This window comes from Haemaphysalis longicornis, unplaced genomic scaffold (assembly GCF_048455015.1).
Source record: "Haemaphysalis longicornis isolate Haplotype H1 unplaced genomic scaffold, Haemaphysalis longicornis Haplotype H1 scaffold_10, whole genome shotgun sequence".
NCBI lineage: Eukaryota > Metazoa > Arthropoda > Arachnida > Ixodida > Ixodidae > Haemaphysalis > Haemaphysalis longicornis.
This window is the reverse complement of record NW_027526204.1, coordinates 125,252,038-125,274,802: the sequence shown is the minus strand read 5'-3', so window position 1 is coordinate 125,274,802 and position 22,765 is coordinate 125,252,038. Positions and strand designations below refer to the sequence as shown.

Sequence of the window (22,765 nt, the reverse complement as noted above, 5' to 3'; positions counted from 1 at the left end):
GAATTCAATTTTGCCGCTTCGCACTCCTCGAGCCATCTACTGAACCTCTTCATAATATTCAACTTTCTAACACGATCACAAAGGAAAGCAGCGAGCGCTTCAGTATTTCAATGTGAAAATCTGTTTTTAAAGGCGTACTTTTTATTTAAGGCAGCCGTATGCTTTCTTATCCACCAAAAAAAAAAAGCTAATGTCCAAGGTTGTACTGGTGCCTCACCTCAAATATGCCGAATGTTTTCTTTATTCTTATCAATTAGCACAAGTATGAGAGTGGCCCCCAATTTTTGTAGTTCAGCAATGATTTACCTATATAGATATCTCGTTTTCGAAGTGACTAGCCGCAGTACAGATGATCTTCTTCTTGATTGTAGGGTTTAACGCACCGACGCAACGCAGGCGATGATGAGGCACGCCGTAGTTAAGGGCTCCGGAGTAATTTTGACCACCTCGGGATTTTTATCGAGCGTTGAAATCTCGTACACACGGCCGTTTTTGCTTTTCGCCTCCATCAGAAAAGCGGCCGGGAATCGAAAAGCGCGACCGCATGCTCAGCAGCGCAACGCCTTAGCCACTGAGCCACCGCGGCGGGCCGCAGTATCGCTGAATCGAGAGACATAAAGACAGACGGCCCTAGCAACATTTCGCTTCTAGCGTCTTTAAAAACGGAAGTTTACTACTATAAATTGACACGCTCACTCCTACAAACCCAATTTCCTGTGAGCTCCACAATGGCATCCCTGTTACTCGTAAAATAGTTTATTTCTGTACGTTACGTGTGCGCGCTTCCACTACGCTGAATCGACACTCTATGTTGAATTTAAATGTCGTGTGTGGTCACAGAACGTAAGATAAATCCTTGTCCAAACCCTACCTAGTTGCAATATAGGCCGGCGATACGTTGCTTGTCGAAATAACCATGCCTAATGTTGATATCATTAGCTAAATACTACCTCCAGCGGGCTTCCCACTAGTTAAAAGGGAGAAACTAAAGCAAGCACATATACCTTTGGATCATCATTCAAATAAACAACGTACCACCGCCAAGATATCATCCTCAGAAAAGATGCCCAGTGCTTTAAACTCTATACTGCTATAGACAATCGAAGAACAAAACGCCCGGCCGTCGCTCCCGCACGGCGGCCGTGTCATTCATAGAACAGTTTATGGCTCAAAGTCATCTATTGGCGGTGAGATGTTTGAGTGGCGCCCCTTGGCTCGGACGTCGGCTTAGGGACTCCCGCCGCTGTCGTCTGCTACACTCCGCTTGTGAGAGGCAGCAGTGCCTGCGCTAGAAATCCTCCGCTTTGATGCTTTAGTGCATTGGAAAGCGTATTTCTAGCAATAGACCTTATGCGAAATTGCTTGGTGATCTAGCAACACTGATGTAAACGAGACCGTCGGCCATATTGGTACGGGCGCCGATCGGGAAGTCTCGTATTGTTTACTGTGGAATAGTAGGTGACGGTAACGCGGTATGGCTCAAACTGGACGGCGTTTTCTGGCTCCCGACCGTGGATTGTGAACGAAGGACTTGTCTGCGCTGCCGACTGACTGTGTCTGAAGACTCATACTACTCGGGGTGCCGCGCCAAAGACTCATCCGAGCGGCAGCGGAGCAGGGCATGCCGCCTAGCCCCCGAGGCGCATTGCTCGCCTTCATCGGTGCGGACAAACACGCGTGACTCGCAGTACGTAAAACCTTGTTTTAGTTTTTACGTGACGCGAGTTAACCGGTATTAGCATTTGTATAGCACTTTGTTCACCGTTGTTTACCGTGCAAATGCGTACTGGCGACCCTGTGGCAGTAACCCTGAAGGAGGAAAGCGACAATCGCCAGACCGCACCGCTAGTGGGTGGATCAGGTATTTTCAAATGTTGTACATCGAATTTGCGGGATTATTTTTGGCGAAGATGTTTACGGAAAGGTTGCGGCCGTTTTCCGTGACGGTCGTCCGCCCGCGCATTTGTCGCAAAGCAATCGCGCTTTGCGGCGAAGTCAACTACAAAAGCGCACATACGCCTTGAATTTTCTTTTTTGTGTGTTTTCATTATTTATTGCGCACGTTCTGCCACAAAAATCTATTTGTGTGTCTTTATTCTCCTTTTTTGGCGGTGGGGTGGTTGTGTTTGTTTCTAAAGCGCATGTTTTTGAGGTGCACGAATTGATAATACGGTAAAACCACGTTAGCTGGAACTCACTGAACTAGAAGATTTTTTTTAATTCGATGGGTCATCGATATAGCCAGAATGTTTACCTATTTATCTCAAAAGGTTCTGGAAGTGAGTTCCAGATAATCATATTATTGCTTGCTTAAGTTATGACGAACACGATTATGCGGGTACTGGTATCATTACCCACGGTGAGGTTTATAAATGTTAAACTTCCTTCTCTTGAAAATGCATTAACAAAGCATGCAGAGATACTTGCATGCTCGAACTTGACGAACAATTTTGACATCATTGCAGTTTGAGGTGTAGATTATTGCCCTTGCAACAATGTTAAGCAAGACACAAAATCTGCAGAAGAACGGAAAGTTGGGCTAGTTGGTATGTGTTCATCGTGGTGGAATACAGAAGCGCTCAAAAAAACAAGGACGAAGGAAGAAGTAAGAAGCGCCGTGTTGTCTACTTCTTCCTTCGTCCTTGTTTTTTTGAGCGCTTCTGTATTCCACCACGATGAACACAAAATCTGGTCATTTTGAGTCTGTTCCTTGCAACCCGTGTTTTCTGCTCGGTTCCTTTACCATAAACTGTAGCGGACTAGTCCTGCTCTTCCCTGAGTGCTATTTACTGTTACTCTCTCTGTTCTTGCAGGCTGGGCCTCATCCATGTGCTCAGCAGCTGCTTTCGCCCCCAGAAGAAAAGTGGCCGGCCCTATGTTGTGTGCCTCACGTTTGAGATGGACAGTGGGGCGATGTTGAGGCAGCGTGCGATTGCCCGGCGGGTTGCAGTGCAGCATGGAGTCATATCCTGACTGCTGTGCACCTACTCGCCCTCTTGCAAGCCGAAGGTTTTAAGAGGTGCCACCGGAGCTTGCGTGCACTGAGCTGCCACAGCAGTGGCGACATCCGAGGCAGCAGGGCATCAAGCCAGCGAGTGTCCAAGACATTGACTGGAGAAGCCCGTGAGAAAATGGCCCCTCCCTTCCTTTGCCAATGCGTCTGTTCGATGCACGTCGAGTACAGGAGCAATGCGAGCAGCAACAAAGTGCCATGCAGGCGCTTGGGAGAAAACTTGGTCGCCTTGGGAATGGGTTTTTTGCCCCAGTTGTGCTGGCCTCGACCCCCACAGTGACAGAAACAAGGACTGGCATGTCACCTGAAGGGTCACCTATGAGCTACCAGCAAGCATTCATGCCACATTTCGCCGTGGTCATCTCGCGAGCACGCAGAGGCTGGGCAAAGTCGTGTTTACTAGACCGCGCCATGCAGGGGTGCGCGAATGCTTCCCTTTGTTCCATTTATATCCACAGTTTGCTATACTGCACGCGCTATAAATCAGCGAAGTAGTTTAATTTACTGGGATTTTCACTGTGGATACAAAAAATGCAAAAGCACCCAACTGATGCGTGGCGGCCTGATGCAACTCTGGCCGTTTTTTTTTTTTTGAATAAAACTGATCCTGATTCATATCCTGATTTCTTTTCATCGACACCGACCATCTTTCCCCCACGGCACCATGCCTTAAAAGTGACACGTGTGAAATGCCACACTTCCAAATATTCACAATCGTTCATACCTCGCACAATTGTGGATTGGAATGCCCTACCATCTCACATTGTAAATTTTACAGATACGACCAAATTACAAGAACATTTACACACTTACTTCATGTGTTAACTTTACTAAATTGTGCTTTTATAGGTTCTTGAGTTCTTTCAAGATTTTTTTGTTGTTTTCCGTCTTTCTTGCTTTTTTTTTCACTCACACCCACTTGCATTTATTTGTTTGCCTAATAACCTGCTGCTAGTACTCTTTTTTTTTCGTTCTCAATGTATCCTGCCCCCTATGTAATACCCTCCTAGTGAGGGCCGTTAGGGGTATTTTTGAATAAATAAATAAAAAATAAATAAAAACTTGAAAATTGTCTCAGCTACCCACATCAATGGCCACTATCATTACGTCGGAGGTATGTGTTGTGGCCGTCTGCCAGCGCCCCCTACCCTGTGTTAAGTGGACGTTCAGGGACAGCCCTAGGGGGTCGGTGCCCGCCCACCATGGAGCCGGCTGTCACATGTATCCTGTACCCTACTCTCATGTCTTAATTATTAAAGGTTATCACCTACCGAAACGTGAACATGGTGTCAGAAGTTGAGGACTAGTATCCGCACGCAAACTTCGCCAGGCCAGCCGCTGGAAACCCGGACTCATCAGAAGTTCGGCGTCTTCGTCAAGCGTCGTCGCTAGGCCTACGCCGCCCGCGCATCGAAACAATGGACGGGGCTTCCCCAGCTACTCGCCCAGTGCCGCCAACGCCGTCGCCGTACCAGATTTCACCGCCGGAGCCTTTCACGTTCCTACCGGAGCATTGGACGACATGGAAGAGGCGTTGGGAACGGTTCCGCACCGCATCGGGACTGAACGGCAAGCCGGAAGATGCGCAAGTAAACTCTCTCGTCTACTTAATGGGTCCAAAGGCTGAGGAAATTTTCCCCACTCTCCCCATCCCGGCCGACAAGCAAGAGTCCTACGCCGACGTGTTGGCTGCGTTCGAGGCGTTTTTCATCGTAAAAAGAAACGTCGTTTACGAGCGCGCTGTATTCAACAGACGCTCACAGCGTGAGGGAGAATCGGCGGCGGAATTCATAACTGCGCTGTACGCGCTAGTTGAAACCTGTGACTATGGGAACCTCAAAGAAGAGCTGCTCAGGGATCGGATCGTAGTCGGGGTCCGGGACAAGAAGCTGTCTACGAAACTCCAGATGGAAGGTGATCTCACGCTCGAGAGGGCAGTATTGTTGACCAAGCAAACAGAAACCGTCGGTCGGCAGCAAGAGAACCTGAAGCAGCCGGTCGACCCTTCATCTGCCGAAGCGGCCTACGTGGATAGCCTGAAAGTGAAGTCACACAAGGGAAGAAAACCCAAGCAGGGAGGTCCGCCAAAACAGGGGACTGAGCCAGCGCTGAAACAACCCTGCTACTGGTGTGGCAACGCAGTACAGCATCCCAGGCAACAGTGCCCTGCTTCGAAAGCCCAGTGTCACAAGTGCGGCAAGCAGGGTCATTTTGCATCGGTCTGCAAAGCCAAGCGACTACGACAGATCATCCAGCAACGTGAGAGCACGCAAACAAATGATGAACAGTTCTTTGCCGGAACAGTCAACGCTACAATGAAAAAGAAACCGTGGAAAGTTTCAGTTGCCGTCAACGGCCACAGTGTTGACTTTCGTCTGGATACAGGGGCAGACGTCACGGTTGTGCCAACAGGTCTGCTATCAAGGCTGGAAAAGCAGATCACTCTTCTCAAACCCGACAAGCTCATTCTTGGACCAGCAAAGCAGCGTCTAGACATCGTTGGAGTCCTGAATGCGACAGTCTCATACAAGGGAACGAGTGTCACAGCAGACCTGCACGTCACAAGGGGCCTGGACGAACCACTCCTTGGGCTAGACCTGATAGAGAGCTTTGGCATCTTGCAACGAGTAAACGGAGCCTGTTCTACGCAGTGTCTAGACCCAGTCAGCGAGTACCCAGAACTATTTCAGGGCTTGGGGAAAGCGCCTTGCGCGTACAAAATCAAGCTGAAGCCAGAGGCAGAGCCCGTGGCAGTTGCATCCCCAAGACGCGTAGCAGTTCCCCTGCTAAAGCCAGTTGAGTGCCAACTCCAGAAGATGGAAAAGGAAGGAGTCATCACCAGAGTGAGTGAGCCAACAGACTGGTGCTCGCCAATTGTGGTCGTGCCAAAGAAGAACGGTGAATTGCGCATATGTGTAGACTACACAGCGCTGAACAAGAGCATACAACGAGAGTATCACCCAATCCCTAGCGTAGAGCCGATTTTGGCTACCTTGGGACAAGCCAAGTACTTCTCTCGTCTCGATGCATACTCGGGGTTCTACCAAGTGGAACTGCATCCCGAATCAACGCTGCTCACAACATTCATCACTCCATTTGGTCGGTTCAAGTTCAACCGCCTTCCCTTTGGCATTTCTTCGGCTGCTGAACATTTTCAGAGAATGGTTCATCAGCTTTTAGAAGGCCAGGAGGGAGTGGCGTGCCTCATCGACGACATTCTCGTGTGGGGCAGGACGAAAACCGAGCATGACAGTCGTCTCCTTGAAGTCCTGGACAGACTAAAACAGAAGGGACTTACACTGAACCGTGACAAGTGTGTGTTCGCTCAGGAAACCGTCCAGTTCTTGGGCCATGTGATCAACAAAGATGGCGTGACTCCAGACTCAGACAAGATTGCGACCATCGTTAACATGCCTCCTCCAACAGACGTGACCGAACTAAAGAGATTCTTGGGCATGGTGAACTTTGTCGCACGGTTCATACCAAATCTAGCTGTCAAGGCAGCTCCTCTGAGAGACCTACTGCACAAGGACGTCCCATTCAGCTGGGACAGCGCTCAGCAACGTGCATTCGAAGATCTTAAAGCTTCTCTCACATCGCAACCACTGCTTGCTCTCTACCACCCTACAAAGGAGACGGTCTTGTCTGCAGACGCGTCCAGCTACGGGATGGGTGCTGTTCTTCTGCAGCGTCAGGAAGACAAGAGCCTGCGAGCCGTTGCCTACGCTTCAAAATCGTTGACAGAGGCAGAGAAGGGCTACTCCCAGATCGAAAAGGAGGCCCTCGCCATCACATGGGCATCGGACAAGTTCAAGGACTATCTTCTTGGTTTGAAGTTTCATATTGAAACTGATCACAAGCCTCTCATCCCTCTGTTCACTCGGAAGCCAGTGGATGACCTCACACCAAGACTGCAACGCCTGCGTCTTAGGATGATGCGATACGACTATACGATGCAGCACGTACCAGGCAAGGACCTGGTTGTTGCTGATGCATTATCCCGGCAGCCACTTGCAGCACATGGAAGCACAGACCTTGCTGACGAGGTTAGAGAGTTCGAGCAAGCCCTCATCTGTCATGTGCACGTCCCCGACGTGAGCTTACAGACTCTTGCAAAGGCACAAGGTGGAGACCTCGTTTCCAAAGCCATCGTGGACTACCTTCAAACAGCCTGGCCGAAGGTGAAGTCCCAAGTGCGGCAGGAGTGTTTGCCATACTGGCAGTTCAAGGATGAACTTACACTACATGACGGAATCATCATGAGAGGCCAGCGCTACTTCATACCTGCAGCCCTAAGAGCTTCTGTGCTCGGTTCTCTCCACGACGGGCATGAAGGCATCACGAAGTGCAAAAGGCGAGCCAAACTGTCCTGCTGGTGGCCAGGTATAGCGAGAGACATTGCTGACACCGTGGAGAAGTGTGTCAGCTGCATGGAGCAAAGACTAACTCCAGTCCAGCCGCTCATGACCACCCCCTTCCCAGACAGACCGTGGCAAAGGTTAGCCATGGACTTGTTCTATGCCAACGGGAAGTGGTACCTGCGTGTGACGGACTATTACTCGCGCTACATTGAGATAGCACTACTGGAAAACCAGAGACCCGAAACTGTCATCCAGAAGACAAAGTCTATCTTTGCAAGGCATGGCATTCCTGAGGAAGTGGTCACGGACAACGGGCCGCAGTTCCGTTCGGAGTTTCTGGCTTTTGCCAAAGACTGGGGCTTTCGACACATCACTTCAAGCCCTAAGTATGCACAAAGCAATGGCTGTGCTGAAGCTGCGGTCAAGATCGCCAAAAAGAAAATAACGAAGGCATCGGATCCGTACAGGGCTCTCTTGGCGTATCGAGCAACACCACTGGACAACGGGTACAGCCCGGCCGAGCTGTTGTTCAGCCGTCGGCTGCGAACGCACATCCCTTTGGCACCAGAACTGACGAAGCCTTCAGTTGCAGACGCAGCAGCCCTCAAGGCTTCAGAGCACAAAGCCAGAAGTCGTCAAGAGTTAAACTACAACAGAAGGCATGCTGCCAGAGAGCGACCGGAGTTTCAACCTGCCCAGAAGGTTTGGATCAAGGACCTGAAACGCACTGGAACAGTGCTTGCGAAGGCGGATGCGCCCCGCTCCTACATCATTGGCACGGACCAGGGCACCGTTCGCCGAAACGCTAAGTTCTTGGTTGTCGATCGTCGTGAGAGTGCCGAGGAAGATCAAGTCTCCGTTGACAGCTTGCCTCCCCCGCGTGACACACTCACCGACACAACCAGCAACGCGGCTCCCTTGGCACCACCATCTCCGCAAGCAGCTGGACCTGGGACAAGGTCGCGATCTGGGAGACTGATCCGTCCACCGCGCCGTTATGGCCATAGGTCGGCAAAACAGAAAGAACTCACTCAAACTCAATCACATTTTTTTTTATTTACGCTGTACTCAATCAAACTCAGACTCAAAAAGTTCGTCTGTTCACAAAATCACTCGTACTCACTCATCAAATAATCATTTGTAATAGTACTCACTTGTACTCAAACTCATTTGTCCTCACGAGTATTCGTACTCAATCTGTACTCATGAGTACTGAATCTGTACTCATGAGTACTCACTCTGTACTCATGAGTACTCAATGAGTACTACTGCTCATGAGTACTACTCATGAGTACTACTCATTCTGCACTCGCGAGTACTACTCATTCTGCACTCACGAGTACTACTCATTCTGCACTCATGAGCACTACTCATTCTGCACTCATGAGTACTCAATCAGTACTCATGAGTACTCAATTTGCATTACTCACGAATAATCAACTTATCTGCACTGTTAGCTAGGTCGTAGCTCGAATGAAAGACTAAGTAGAAAAAATAAATTGTTTAATTGATTAGAAAAACACAGGTTGCATATAAATCAGGACAGAGGAAGAAAACGTCTGACGCGGTGCACTGTCGTTGGGAGACTTACTGTGCGAAGGCAAGTACACTGTACATGTGAGAAAGCGAAACGGAACGTAAGCACTCGCGTTGCGCCTGGCGTCTCGTCTTGTTCTCAGGCCGGGTCGGGCTCAGGGGAGCTCGGGGCTTGTCGGTGCGGCCGTGGCCGTAAACTGCGTTTTTCTGCGTGTCTTCGGGTGGCAGCTTTTGTCGCCCTTTTTCGTTTCCGGGCGCATTGATACGTATCCTAATCGTGCTCTGAATCCGAAATGCGCCTGCACCCAGGCACAATGAAGCGTTCGCGTAGATTGACGTCCGTTCGTATCCAGATCACTGTCCGCTTGTTCACAGATGCTCAATGCTGGCGTTTGTTTTTGTTGTTCCAGATACTAGAAACTTCGTTAAGAGGGTGTTCGTCTCGTTGAGTTTCGGTGAATTTCAAATCTGCTTGATTTTATTGTGTGTGAGCCGTGGGATTCACTTCGTCAGACCTGAACTTGACAGTGTTTACGGCGTTGCATTGGTTGCGCCGCTTCCGTCGGCGATTGTGTTCGTGTAGCTCGTCGCGTGCTTGATGCATGTGGGGGCGTAGTCGTCTGGTTTGTCCGGTGGCGATCGCTGCGCTGTGTAGGGATGGCATAGTTTGGCACGTTGAGGACGTTGCTTGAATTGACGCGTGCGTTGCGTATGGTGCGGGAGCCGTTTGGCTTTTCGTTTAGTGTGCGGTAGCGGGGCGTTTTCGTAGGGTGGCATGGCTGATCGGTCAAAGTCGTTGCGGCTCCGTGCTCGCAGTCGCCGTGGTTGTTTCGGAAGGGAAACCGTTGTGGTGGGGAAGCGGGCGTAGTTCGTGCCGTCCGTTCGGTCCCACATTCCTCGGCGTCGCAAGCGTGACTTCATCGTCAGGGCATTCGATGCTTCGTCTGGATCAGGTTCATTCGTTGCCGTTCTTGCCGTGTCCGTGTCGTCGCTCAAGACCTCGTCTTTTGCCCGTTATTTCGAGAATGCTATAATCGCTATCTCTCCCATACAAGTAGGATCCGTTTATCGCGAGTCCGCTTGCTCGCGGTTGCGTCCTCTCTTACGAAATGGTGTTTGTCTTGTGAGTCTCGATCGCAGCGCGGGTGCCGGTGATCTTGTTAATTCTGGCTCGGACATGCCGCGTGCGCTGGCCGTGTCACATCCACACGCGCACTTTCTGAAACACAACACAACAAACAACACAACCCCAGCTCACAAACGTACTACATCCGAAAAACCACAAGCGCTTGCAAGCAGGACACCGACACCGCACAAATGCTAGTAGTGCACTTCATGTATATATACTCGCCAGCCGCGGGATGCCGATGCCGCGGTGAGTTGCGCCTCTCATTGCATGTTTACCAAACTACGCGTTATTATTTCCAAAATATAATACCGTGAAACACTGGAACGTAAGCAATTGCACATATCTTCATGTTTACTTTACTGTTGCAAGCTGTAACTAAACAAAACGGAAATCTGGAATGGGTTGCGCGCCGCGTTTCGGCTGCCTCCGGTGATTGACGCGTTTCTCCCGGAGGTACGCAAAGAGGGAGGGGCGCCGCTGGCGGTTGGCCGAGAGCGACCAAAACATCTGCGCCGGCCGTATTAGGTGGGCATAGCAGGCGATTTTAGATTATCGCCGTTGTTGGAGACACGTCCAGTAGTCTGTCGCGAAATATTTACTGGCATAATTCGTTCCTTTCAACCATGCATGGCACTTAGCTTGCGCAAATCAAAACACAGTGACGAGCGGTTGCGCGCGGTTGATGCCGCTGGCTGGCGCTTGTTCGGAACCGCTGAATAGTCATGTTGATCACCGTGAAGAGTGAAAGCGAGCGGGTCGTGAAGTACCAACCCGTGCGGCTGAGGGACGAACTGGTTGTTCCGAGGGAGAAACTGCGCGGTTCGAGGTACGAACAGTGAAAGTTGCTCCTTTTTGCTACTTTTTTTTTTCTGGGGCTGCACAAGTGTGAAGATACATGCAGAGAGAGAGAGGGAGAGAGAAAGATACGTGTGTGTGTGTGTGTGTGTGAGATAGAGAGAGTATGTGTGTCTGTGTGCGTACGTGCGTGCGTGCGTGCAGGCGCTCGGGCGCGCGTGTGTTTGTGTATGTGTGTGTGTGTGTGTTTAAAACCTGATTCAAACAAAGTAACGTAATTTGGTTAAAGTCAAGTAAATAGTTTGTCCCCAAATATTGTGAACCTGTCCTGGTATTTAGCAAAAACCAATATGAATTAATTGAAATCGGACTCCAGGACGAAGGAAAAAGATGTTTGCGTTAAATTCAACTTGAGACAAAGCGTGTCAAAACACTTTTAGTGGTCATCCTTCAGAAGCTCGTCAACAGACAAATGTCAACAAAAATGAGGTAGACTTTCTATATACAACCGTCAACAGACAAATGTCAACGTGAATTAAGTAGACTTTCTACATACAACAGTCAACAGACGGGTGTCAACATACATTCAGTAGACGTTTTACAGACGACTGTCAATAGAATGTAAGAGTATGTAGGATAGCAATAAAGTTGGTAGGATGTCAACAGAACGTCTACAGAATGTAAAAAAGCATTTTTGTAAGGGCATGGCTAAATTCTGTTAATTGCGTTGTGCAGGAAAAACCTGCCCGAAAGCAGTGTTGGCAGTTCGTAAAATATCTATTAGATTCCAGGTGTTTTATTATGGCGCTATATATTATATGCTCTAGGATTTTACTACAGGCACTTGTGAGGGATATGGGCCTATAGTTTTCAGGATTGCTTTTCGGGCCACTTTTGTGAATGGGCGCAACGTTAGCGATTTTTCAATCCTCAGGCAGGTCACCAAAAGTGATCGACTTGGAAAACAGCAACGAGAAAGTGGGCAATAGTCTCACGGCAGGCATTGGGTATGCCGTCAGTTCCGCCTGAAGAATTAACTTTAACATTCTGGAGTAGTTTGAGTACATCATTATAGGTCACAATGACGGGATCCATTTGTTCATTTATTTGTTCTGAGACACTCGGAGTGTTTTCACAATACGTTGGAGAGAAAACAGACTGAAAGTAATGATTGAAACAATTCGCCTTTTCATGGTCCTCAGAAACAGTTGTGGCGTTTACGTGAAGACAGGGTATTCCTGTATGTTCCTTGCCCAGGGATTTCAAAAATTTCCACATTTCTTTGGAATTTTTTTTAACTTAGTTCCCAAGCAGCAGAGATATTTGTCTTTAGCAATTTTGTTCCGGATTTTTATGTCTTTGCCGAGGAGCCTTACGGCATCCAATACGCTCTGGTCTTTCTTTTTTCTATACGTTTGCAAAAGACGGCGCTTTTTGTTGATAAGTAGACGTACGTCACGGGACACCCACGGCTTGTCGGCACGCCTTTTGCGGGATATTAGTTTGCTAGGAACACATTTTGCTATTAATTGCTGTAGTTTGTCCTTGAAAGCTTCCCATAGAGTGTTGCAGTTAGAGCATCGGCTCATTTCGTTAAACTTTGGTAAAAAGGATGCAAGTTCCCTGGATAAGGAGACAAAATCTCCTTTATTATAAAAGAAACCTTTACGTGGATTATAGTGCACAGTTTTGAATCTGATTGGTGGTAAACAGGCAAGGACGCAGTCATGATCACTAATTCCAGGGACGACTACAGTATTTCGGACAAGTGAGGGCCTATTTGCGAAGAGCAAATCTAAAACGGAAGCGCGTCTTTTCCTTTCCTGGTAGGTTCGGTTACAAATTGGAAAAGATCGTTTGCTTGTATCAACTCGTAGAAACCTGCAGACAGCGCACACGAGTCGGTGGGAATGCATTTTTGATCCAACCCCTGAACTTGCGGCATGTTAAAATCACCTCCAAGTATGTAATCGTGGTTCAATGTTGACAGAAAGTCTGATAAAGACCTGAAGGCTTCCGGATCAGCGCATGCTGGTGAACGATAATATGACCCGATAGTGATGACTCGTCCGCTGTTTAAGTGAACGTTACACCATACCGATTCTGCGCAACTCAACAATACGGTTAGTGAAGTAGATTGTAAGCTGGCATCGACAAGCAGAAAAACACCTCCCCCTTGGGTATTTCTGTCACTACGATATACGACAAAGCCATGCGGAAAAACTTCAGCGTCCCGGACCGAACTATGAAGCCAAGACTCTGTGCCAATGATAATGTGGGGCTTGGCTGTTGAAGTGAGCGTAGCAAATTCATCAACTTTGTTTTTTATGCTACGGCAGTTTACTACGAGGATAGCAAACTCTGGAATTTGTAATGCTGTCTGAACAGAGTTACGACCGCATGCACCATGTTGCGGAGACAACTGCGTCCCGCTTAGCTAACTTTTTGTTTCGACTATACTTGGTCGAGCCCAGAATCGTAGACGAATGTTTTTTGTTGATAACTAGCTTGTCATGCCTCGGTTTGTACGGTAAATGTAACGTACGGGCGTTTTGTAGAAGTTTCGAATATGCTAATCTTACATCAGTGGTAAGATCATTGCGCATTGCAAAATCAGTCTCTTTTAGCTTAGGCCCACAGGAAAGGATGCGCTCCTTATCTTTGTAGCTAGAAAACATCAAATAATCGGACGGTTCTTACTCTCGCAGAATTGCCCAATTCGATGCGCACGCTCAATACTGTCGGGACTGACGCATTCGCCTAATTGCGTTTGAAAGAAAGAGCGTCCTTTTTCTTCCGAATCAGCCCAGTTTTCATTTGCAGTATCAGTTATTTCATGTATGATTAAATTATTTCTGCGAGTTCTGTTATTGGCGACTTCTAGTTGTCCTTTTAGCTGGGCGATGTCTCGGGTTAGGGAACTAGCAAGATTGTTTTCCGATGATGCGCTAGGCGTAATTTGTTTCAACGAGTTAACGTCGCTCTCAACCACGGTTACCCTGGCCAGCAAACCTTCTATAGAGGTGTGCATTGCAACTTGTTGGTCTTTCACTTCTTTTAGTTCGCGAAAAAACTGTACTTGCCCTGATTCCAACCGCTTTAAAATTTCAAAAATGCCATCAATGCTGGCCTGAGAGGATTGGCTGTCATGAGGGCCGGAAGGGGTGTCACCGTTAGGGCCAGGGTTGCTTTCAACATCTCCCGACACCATTAACAGCATACGGGCAAGACACATAAGCATACGTTCAACACCAGAAAAACACCGTCTCTTGATAGAAGCGGCACACTCAAATACAGTATCAGGGCACGACACCGCCATAACCTATCTATTCGAGGTACGGTAACATGAAGCAGAGCGTAAGTAACCAACCTGTACAAAAAAGGGGTGTGAGCCCATGTTGATAGCGATGTCGTGCCCCGCGCGTCCAACGGAGTAGTGGCGGTTAAGTACTCGTGTCAGACGAAGGATGTCGCTCGCTGTACCAGGTTGCCAGGTAGAAAACGCCGTCGACGCCAAACCTGGCGATGTGCGACAGGTATCCGGGAAGGGATGAAAGGGCAGTACCGCTTCCTTGAAACCCGTAAACTCGATGCGGTGGCTTGCAGGAAATGGCGGTGGAAACTGGTTATCCGTAGCGCTGTACATCGGACGTGCGATTGCAGTCAGGCATTCCAGGACCTGTACAAAAAAGGGTTGTGAGCCCATGTCGATAGCGATGTCGTGCCCCCATCCCATCCAATCCAATTCTAATGCTCCTCGCGTTTGCACAGCACGGCCCTTCAAGCTCCACGCGAAACTGCTGAACAACGGCTAGTGTAGCTTAAGCTACTTTGCCTTTTGTATCATTACCCCTCTCTCACGCTGTTGCCCTCCTGTCTCGGTTCATTCATTGGAGGTTTGCGGAGTTCAATTTTCCCGCTTCCATACTACTGCTTTTGGGACTGTTTGGACTTCGTGCTGCAGCCACGAGCGCGAGGTACCAGCGAGAGCCTTGTCTGTATTTCGTGGTTCCAACTGGTTTTTCAAAGCGTATTTTTTTTTAAATTTGCTATCACAAAATCTATCAAGACATTTAGTTTATTAAAATAGCACTGCAAACACCAGTTATGCATTGACGTTCTCCAACAAATATGGAGCAACTGTTTAGAGTTAATGCATTGAAGACGTTCGGCCAATATAAAACTGTCATTCAAGAATTATTTTAAATAATGAACGGGATGCTGAATCTGGGGACTGTTACGAATGAGCCCGCCGCCGGGCTTTGTTTCAATACTCCTCGGCTGTGCGGCGAAGCCTCCACTACGTGCGCCTTTCAAGCAGGCCCCATTTGTCGGTGACTCACGCTTGCAGCAAGCTCCGACGTGTCTGGATCTCTGGCGCCTATCTATCGGCGTGATTCAAACCGACGTTGGCAGACGGGGCACGCTTCAACTTGCCTCAAAGACGCAGAAGCCACGCGTCCGCTGCGGAGACCTCCTCTCTCCCCTCTCTCGGACTCAGCGTGCGCCGCTAGTACCGACTGCTCACGAACTCTGGAAAGAGTATTGTGTGTGTCTGTGCCGTTCGCATCGTGTGCACAATCTAGAGGGAACGCTGTTTTGATCGTTGGCGCTTTGCGTATACATAAGACCCCTCCAAGCGCTGTACTTCATTCCTGTTTCAGCAGCGAATCAATGATGTCACTCTGCTCGAGTCCTGTACCGTAACCTCGCCCGTCGGGGCATTGGTCTTTGACTTCGGCTCATATATCGCTATGAAGTAAACAGTGACGTTTTGTCTACGGCTTCTGGACTTATTTACGGCTGCACCATTGGCTGGAGGTTCGCACGCTACCACACGTATGTTGGAGGCGACAGAGCTCGGCTCGGGTTGGCCTTCCAGGAACCAACAACTGGTGGCAGCGGTCGGAGGGCAACTTCGTAAACCCTGAGGCAGCGGTGCGAGATCCAACACCAAGGACGTCGAGGCGGCTTAGGACTTTGCAGAATTCACGGCGGTCAATAGTGAGGGCGGCACTTTTCTTCACTGAGTTTTACCAGGTTTCTGAGGATAGCTGGTAGGGGGTGCGTTTTTGTCGCGTGGGTTAGGAGAAGATATCGGTCTTTTTTTGGTCAACTTCGAGCGTACGTGCGAGAGGCTCCAGTTTAGCCGATACTCATGGCCGCAAAAGCTGCTTACGCTTTTGCTAGGTGAGGCATCCGACGTGATGGCCCGCTTGCCAAAGGAGGGGGTGGAGGACTACGAGAAAGTCAGTCACGCCTCCTGCGTAAGTACAAGCTGTCGGCAGAAAAGTTTCGCCAGAAATTCCGTGAAGCCGAGAAAGCTATGGTGAGTCGTACTCGGAGTTCGTGTATAAGCTGAGCGCTAACATGGAGGAGTGTCTCAAAGAGGCAAAGGCTTTGGGAGAGCATGACAAGGTAGTTGAGTGCTTTGGTCTCGAGCAGTTTTACCGCCGTCAACCAGAAAACCTGAGACTCTGGGTGCACGAAAGGCCAGGTGTAAATATTGTGGATCATTCAGCTCAGCCAGCCGATGAGTTCGTTACACGACGAGGTGCGCAGGGGCCTAAAGACGGCCAAAAAGAGTTCAGGCCAAGGCCTGATAAGTGAGGGCCGAGAGGCAGAGCTCCCCAGGAAGACGGTGGAGCTAGCAAAGTCGTTCACTCGGATAATGAAACTGGCCTCGAAAACAAAAAGGAGACAATATATCAGCAGAATAATTAGAAAGGCACGTAGTCTTGACGTTGCTATAAGAAGGGTGAATGCAAGATAACATTCACACTGGGGAGCGTAGATTGCAATAATGGACAGAACGAAGTGGTGCTTTGAAGTGCCGTATTGTAAGCAAAGGTGGGAAACGGCAAAGCACTGTCTATTTGGTGTTGTCGGGGTTAATATAAAAGGAAATCATGTCGGACAGTGTGCGGTCGAACCGCTCAGTAAGTCCATTATTCTGAGGGCGATAACTCAATGTCGTCTTGTGAGCAGTTTCCGTAGAGCGTAGCACTTCTGCAAGAACTGCTGATACGAACGTTCGGCCCCGGTCACTGAGGAGCACCCGAGGCGACATTTGGCGCAAGAATATAAGCTGTATAAAAATTTTGGTCTCCCTGTCTGTCTTCTGTCTGTCCCTCCATCCATCTGACTGCCTGTCTGTCTGTTCAGCCGCCAGGTCAAAGGGAAATAAGATGACGATGATGGTTGGATGTTAATGGCGCAATGCTAACTGGGGCAAAGAGCGCCAAGAGAAAAACAGTTTTATCTCCGTGGGCAGAAACGCTAAGGCACCAAGAGTACACTTGTACACCGCATGCTTCCCCCGCCCCAGGTTTCATGTTAGTGGAGATGGACCGGGAGTTTTTTTTATCCCAATTTAAGGCTGCTGCGAAAGTATGTAAAAAAAAGACATCCCCCTCGCGAGGGGCACGATCAAATGCACAGCATTTCCGAGGGGGTGCGCCGGCAAGTCGTATCTCTTGATCGCGGGACCCGTGTCGCCATCTTTTGGAAGCGCGGGACAACTTGTGGCGCTTTCGAAACAAACGAGAAATGAGTGAAGGATATAAGGCGCGTTCGGTGCATTGAAATCTGTGTCGGTTTCGTGGCTCGGTCGGTTGTGCGCCGGGCACCTTGCGTTCCGCCCGCGGCGTCATGGGTTCGAAACCGGGCGCCGGAAACTGTTATTTCTTCCTGGCTGCGGACTACGACAGGGCGCGCATGCGGACTACGACAAGGCGCGCATGCGGACTACGACAGCGCACGCCAACGCCGCGTGACATTGTGAGTTACTAAAATGCTATGCATTTAAAAGAGAGCAGACGCTGAGGAGCAGCGCAGAAAGAAAGCTTTTGAAGCGCGCAGACAGGCTGCGTGTTACAACTGAGGCGAGACGGGAAATTTCGCTGCTAGTTGCAAGACGGGAAAACTCGTCTTTCACGTGCTAGATAAGAGTTAGGACAGCAGGTAGTTTCTAGAGCCGTACGTACGTGAGCTAGTGGTCACCGGTAAACAGCGCCGAGTTCCTCGCGACTCCGCGGCGAAGGTAGACATTGTCCACCCTGCGTTAGTTGAACCGGATCAGCTGGCGGGACAGAGTGTTTGGGTGAAGGAGGCCGTAGCAGCATGAAACGTGCGCCTGCCGATTGCTATAGTCAGCATCGCACGTTCGTTTGGTGAACATGTCACGCAGGCGGCGGTATCCCCACAACTTCTTCCAGAATACAGGTACCTATTTTTGAACAGGTCGGGTTCGCGGTTACGCGAAAAGGGGTACAATTTCGAGAAACAGCCGTGGAAAGAATGAGCTGAGCTCGCTGCAAAGGGCTCAAGTAACGATAGTGTCACCACCTCTGAGAGGAATTGCGAGACTCAGACAGATAGCGAGGATGGGGCATTTCTGGAGGCTCACGACAGAGGGAAGCGTACATACACTTTTTGTAAAGACCCTACAGTGAGCAGAGAAATGTCTGCGTTGTGTTCGGAGTACTCAGGTTCACGGGAGGCCTTGAAAGCGGTTACCGACCTGAACGCGTGCAGTTCGCAGGCTAACGACGTTCCGCGGGAAAGCCCAAACCGTGACGTTAGCGAAAGGAGGCGACACGAGTCCTTTGAAACGAATGGTGTTTTCCGGACGCGTGTTCCGAACCGAGCAACGCTGAGGCAGAGCCGGCAGTCGAGACACTGAACGGTTTTCACGGCAAAGCTCAGCTTAACGACGACGCCGCCACTGAGCGAGTCGCTAGCGTTGCACCTCCAACTGAGATACTCGATGTCAAGCAACGGCCAGCCACGCTCGTAGCCATTCCGGTGTCGCCTGGGGTTGAGCCGTCTGTTGAGACCGGGCCGCCCATGCGTCGATTGGCCTTGACAGCCGGAAAGGAGAACGAAAACACCCTTCGGTGTTCACTTACCGACGGTGTCACAAAAAAGTGTGGGAACAGCTCCTATGAGGTCCTGCAGAGTGGCAGCGCCACGCGCAGGCTGTGCGCCGCGTCACAGCGGACCTCGGGGCGGCTTATAAAGAAACCGCATGCCTCGCTCGAAGGTGGAAATTAGAGCAGTTTTCTCAGCGCGCTCGAGATACGCCTCGGAAGAAGGCCGATGTCCCCTCGACCGGTAGCAGGCCCTTTGAGAGAGCGGGCGCACTTAAGGTGCGATTGCAAAAGGGGAAAGCTAAGGGCAACGACGAGAGCTCAAATCGCAGTTCTCAGCGCAAGAAGTAGCCTGTAGACGCCTGACTTTCTCAATTTCATTGTTTTTCCTGAAGCAGGTTTTGCCCTTTACGATTACGTTTCTTTTTGTGTGGGACATTTCCAATCACGCGAAATATCACCTTTCAAGTTAGTGTGCTTGGCTAAAGTACTGCTGGGCTAAGACATAACTAGTGTAGTTAAATTTTACCGTATTTTATCGCGACTAAAAGCCTGGTAGAGCTTCAGTGTGAATTTGTCTTCGCACTTGTCGGCGATGCGGTTGTGTCTTCCTTTGTTGTTCGGTTGCTTGCCTGACAAAGCCAGAGACGTTCTTGGGGAGTCCAGTGACCGGCCCGGTGAAGCTCCAACACGGCGTCGTACAGCCCAGGCCTGGAGTCGAGCATCTGGCGAGCACTTCTCTCCGAAAGCATCCCTCCGGACAACGGTTGAAGACCCTTATTTATCGGGACCCCGGACCGCCGGCGGAGAAGCTGTTACGAATGAGCCCACCGCTGGGCTTTGTTTCAATACTCCTCGGCTGTGCGGCGAATCATCCACTACGTGCGCCTTTCAAGCAGGCCCCCTTTGTCGGTGACTCACGCTTGCAGCAAGCACGTGCCTCGATCTGTGGCGCCTATTTATCGGCGCGATTCAAACCGACGTTGGCAGACGAAGCACGCTTCAACTTGCCCCAAGGACGCAGAAGCCCCGCGTCCGCAGCGGAGACCTCCCCTCTCTCGGACGCAGTGTGCGCCGCTACTACTGACTGCTCACGAACTCTGGAAATAGTGTTGGGTGTTTCTGTGCCGTTCGTATCGTGTGCATAATCCAGAGAGAACGCTGCTTTGACCGTTAGAGCTTTGGGTATAAATAAGACCCCTCCAAGCGCTGTAGTTCATTCCTGTTTGAGCAGCGAATCAATGCTGTCACTCTGCTCCAGTCTTGTACTGTAACCTCTTTCATCGGGGCATTGTTGTTTGGCTTCGGCTCATATCTCGCTATGAAGTAATCGGTTACGTTTTGCCTATGGCTTCGAGACTTCTTCACGGCTGCATCATTGGCTGGCCGTTCGCTTCAATCCACGCTACCACACGTATGTCGGAGGCGACGGAGCTCGGCTCGGGTGGGCCTTCCCGGACCCAACAGGACAGACAGACAGACAGAAAATGTTCGCGTTGGCGTAGCTGAAGATACACTATCGCCTTTTAAAAAACGGGCCTGATTAGGAACACGCATTGACACAATGACGAGACAAAACGCGCACCTCTTTGGCAACATATGGCCTGTTTGTTCCCCGGACGACAGGAGTTTTCCCGCAATGCTTGAAGCTTCTCTGCAATGCTCAAACTTTAAACGTCCCAGAAACCTCGTGGAACCAATATATGTATGCCGTATTTTACACATGCGGGTAGTTCTCCTTCCGAATATGGCGTGGAAAGTAATATTCTACGGAACATTTCGGGCTTTTTCTGTAAGCATTCAGGAAGAGCGCTGCCCGTGTGGTTACGCTATTTCCTTAGCCCTTAGTCGCCGATAGCGGCACTAGACTTGGTCCGAAAAGCTGGAGTTGTGGTTGTAGCCTCGCGGTTTTTTTGTTTGCATCTTACTGCGTGCTCAACAGGCATCTGCAACTCTCCCTGCCCACCTAATCTTTTCTCTGTAGTATGTGCTATACATATTTACCCGTACGTAATTTCCAGGGAGCACAGGAATGTTTCGTAAAACAGAAAGAAAAAAGTCGTTTATTTCTTTTAAAAAACACGTCTAAAAACCATGTTTACAAAGTTTTTTTTTCAGAAAACCACGTCTAAAAACCACGTTTACAAGGTTTGTCAATTAAGTGTTTACAAGTACTTTTTCGTTCCTTGTTCCTGAAAGACAGTGGAAAAAAAAGAAAAAGTGCAAGTTCATTTTAATAAAATCCTTAATTAATCATTGCAGCAAAGTTGGCATGCCATATTGCCACACTCAAGTGTATAATAATATTTTATAACGAAAACAAGAGTTCAATAGAACCATCTCCGCCACAAAAGCGCTGCCATGACTAATCCCAATCACTTTAAAACAGTCATTACTAACGCTCTTCGTTGAGCTCATTATTTCTAATTTATTCTTTTTTCTATAGGATTGATAAAATCCTAAAAGGAATTGTTCTTCCGGTATGTATTCACCACTTCTTTGATATGTATGCCCTATCGGTTTTGAAAGTGGTTTAACTAAAACAAAAACAGAATAATTCCTGTTCACATTTGCTGCTAACAGCGTCCTAGCGGTACAAAGGCTGCTTTTAAGTTTACAGGCCTTGTTAACAATATACACAGTACTTTCGTCTTCTCCAGAGGTTGCTGCTGATTTATCCATTTGAAATGCCATTCTGTAGTGATTTCTAGTGAGCATGTTTTGCAGAATATATTTATTCAGTGTTGTTTTCTGCGTTACTAAGTGTTTGTTTTCAATTTAGAGAAAAACACAGAAAACAAACCTGAGACACACGTAACAATTCACATTTTCAACTCGCATTAATTTTGAACTGTATTTAGCAAGCTTTAGTGAGAAACTGTGGTTGATTCCTCTGACATATGAATCGGAAAACACGAAAGTTAAATGTGCAGTGAAATCTGTAGCGAAATGAGCATGATTTTTGCAGGTCATCTGCTGTCTTGTGGGTGTACTTGGCGAGTGATGTCCTGCTGCCGGGTCGCTTCGGCAAAAATGTATTGCCGTCCTTTCCGTTGCGGATATGACGTCAATCAAATATTGTTGTATCACGGCATAAAACACTTCCGTGTTAAAATATAAAACCCAATAACGAGCAACCGTAAGTATAACGTACTTTTTAGTGCTAAAGTTTGCTTCCCCGCAAGGAGACCCTTTTCTCAGGTGTGCACCCTTTACAGGCACCCTGCTTCCTTGTACTGGCGTCATTTCCGTGTGTATCCTGGCACAAATTCTAATTGTGGACCAAGAAAACAATTATTCTAATTGTCTACTTGGTCCACAACACCTCCTAGTGTTGCGGATCAAGAAGACAATTAGAATAAACCTGGTGCGAGGAACAATCCAATTAGGGCTGTGAGCCAGGTAGACAGAAAGGTAAACTGAGAAATAGGAAGACGGAGAGCCAGGCTCAAATTGCCGTGCTGCCAGGGATTCCACTTGAAGCGTCGAGCGCTAATCCAAGAGCCGCACCGACAGTCATCGGCAGAGCGAGACGCACAAAACGCTGAAAGTTGGGATTCTGCAGGGCATCGACAGTGCTCCAGTGCCAATGAGGTGTTTTGCGTCGCTAGTAGAACCAGCGAATGCCTTGTGCGTTAGTCGCTCCACGCTATGCACGAGGTTTTCTAGAGCTGTCTTACACGCACCCGATCGGCAAAATGAAGCTGCTGAAGATGGGCGTCGCCAATGCGGGATTCCATGGCTCCCATTAAGCTGTGGTAATCGAATATCGTGTACTCCGGCAAATATTCTTGTACATCAGACTCGGGAGGGCGCCTGGTGTTTCCAACTAATTGTCTAATCAATCGATCGATCGATCGATCAATCAATCAATCAATCAATCAATCAATCAATCAATCAATCAATCAATCAATCAATTGATCGATCGATCTATCTATCGATCGATGAGCCCCTTAGCCACCGGTAAACATTACTAGAATGGTTGCGACCCTGTTGAAAGAAGCCACGAAAGGTGGCATCTGCCTAAAAGGCACGAGGTATCCGATTCGACAGTTGCATT

At 49.0% G+C, this 22,765-nt stretch overlaps 1 long non-coding RNA gene across 1 annotated transcript in view; it reads right to left on the bottom strand.

The window, feature by feature from the left end:
* Nucleotides 1-20,766: 20,766 nt before the first annotated feature.
* LOC144157950 (uncharacterized) overlaps nt 20,767-22,765 on the bottom strand; it is a 100,766-nt gene continuing 98,767 nt past the window's right edge. The window contains exon 7 of the long non-coding RNA XR_013319911.1: nt 20,767-20,897. This is a non-coding gene — a long non-coding RNA (uncharacterized LOC144157950). The remainder of the gene's footprint in view (nt 20,898-22,765) is intronic.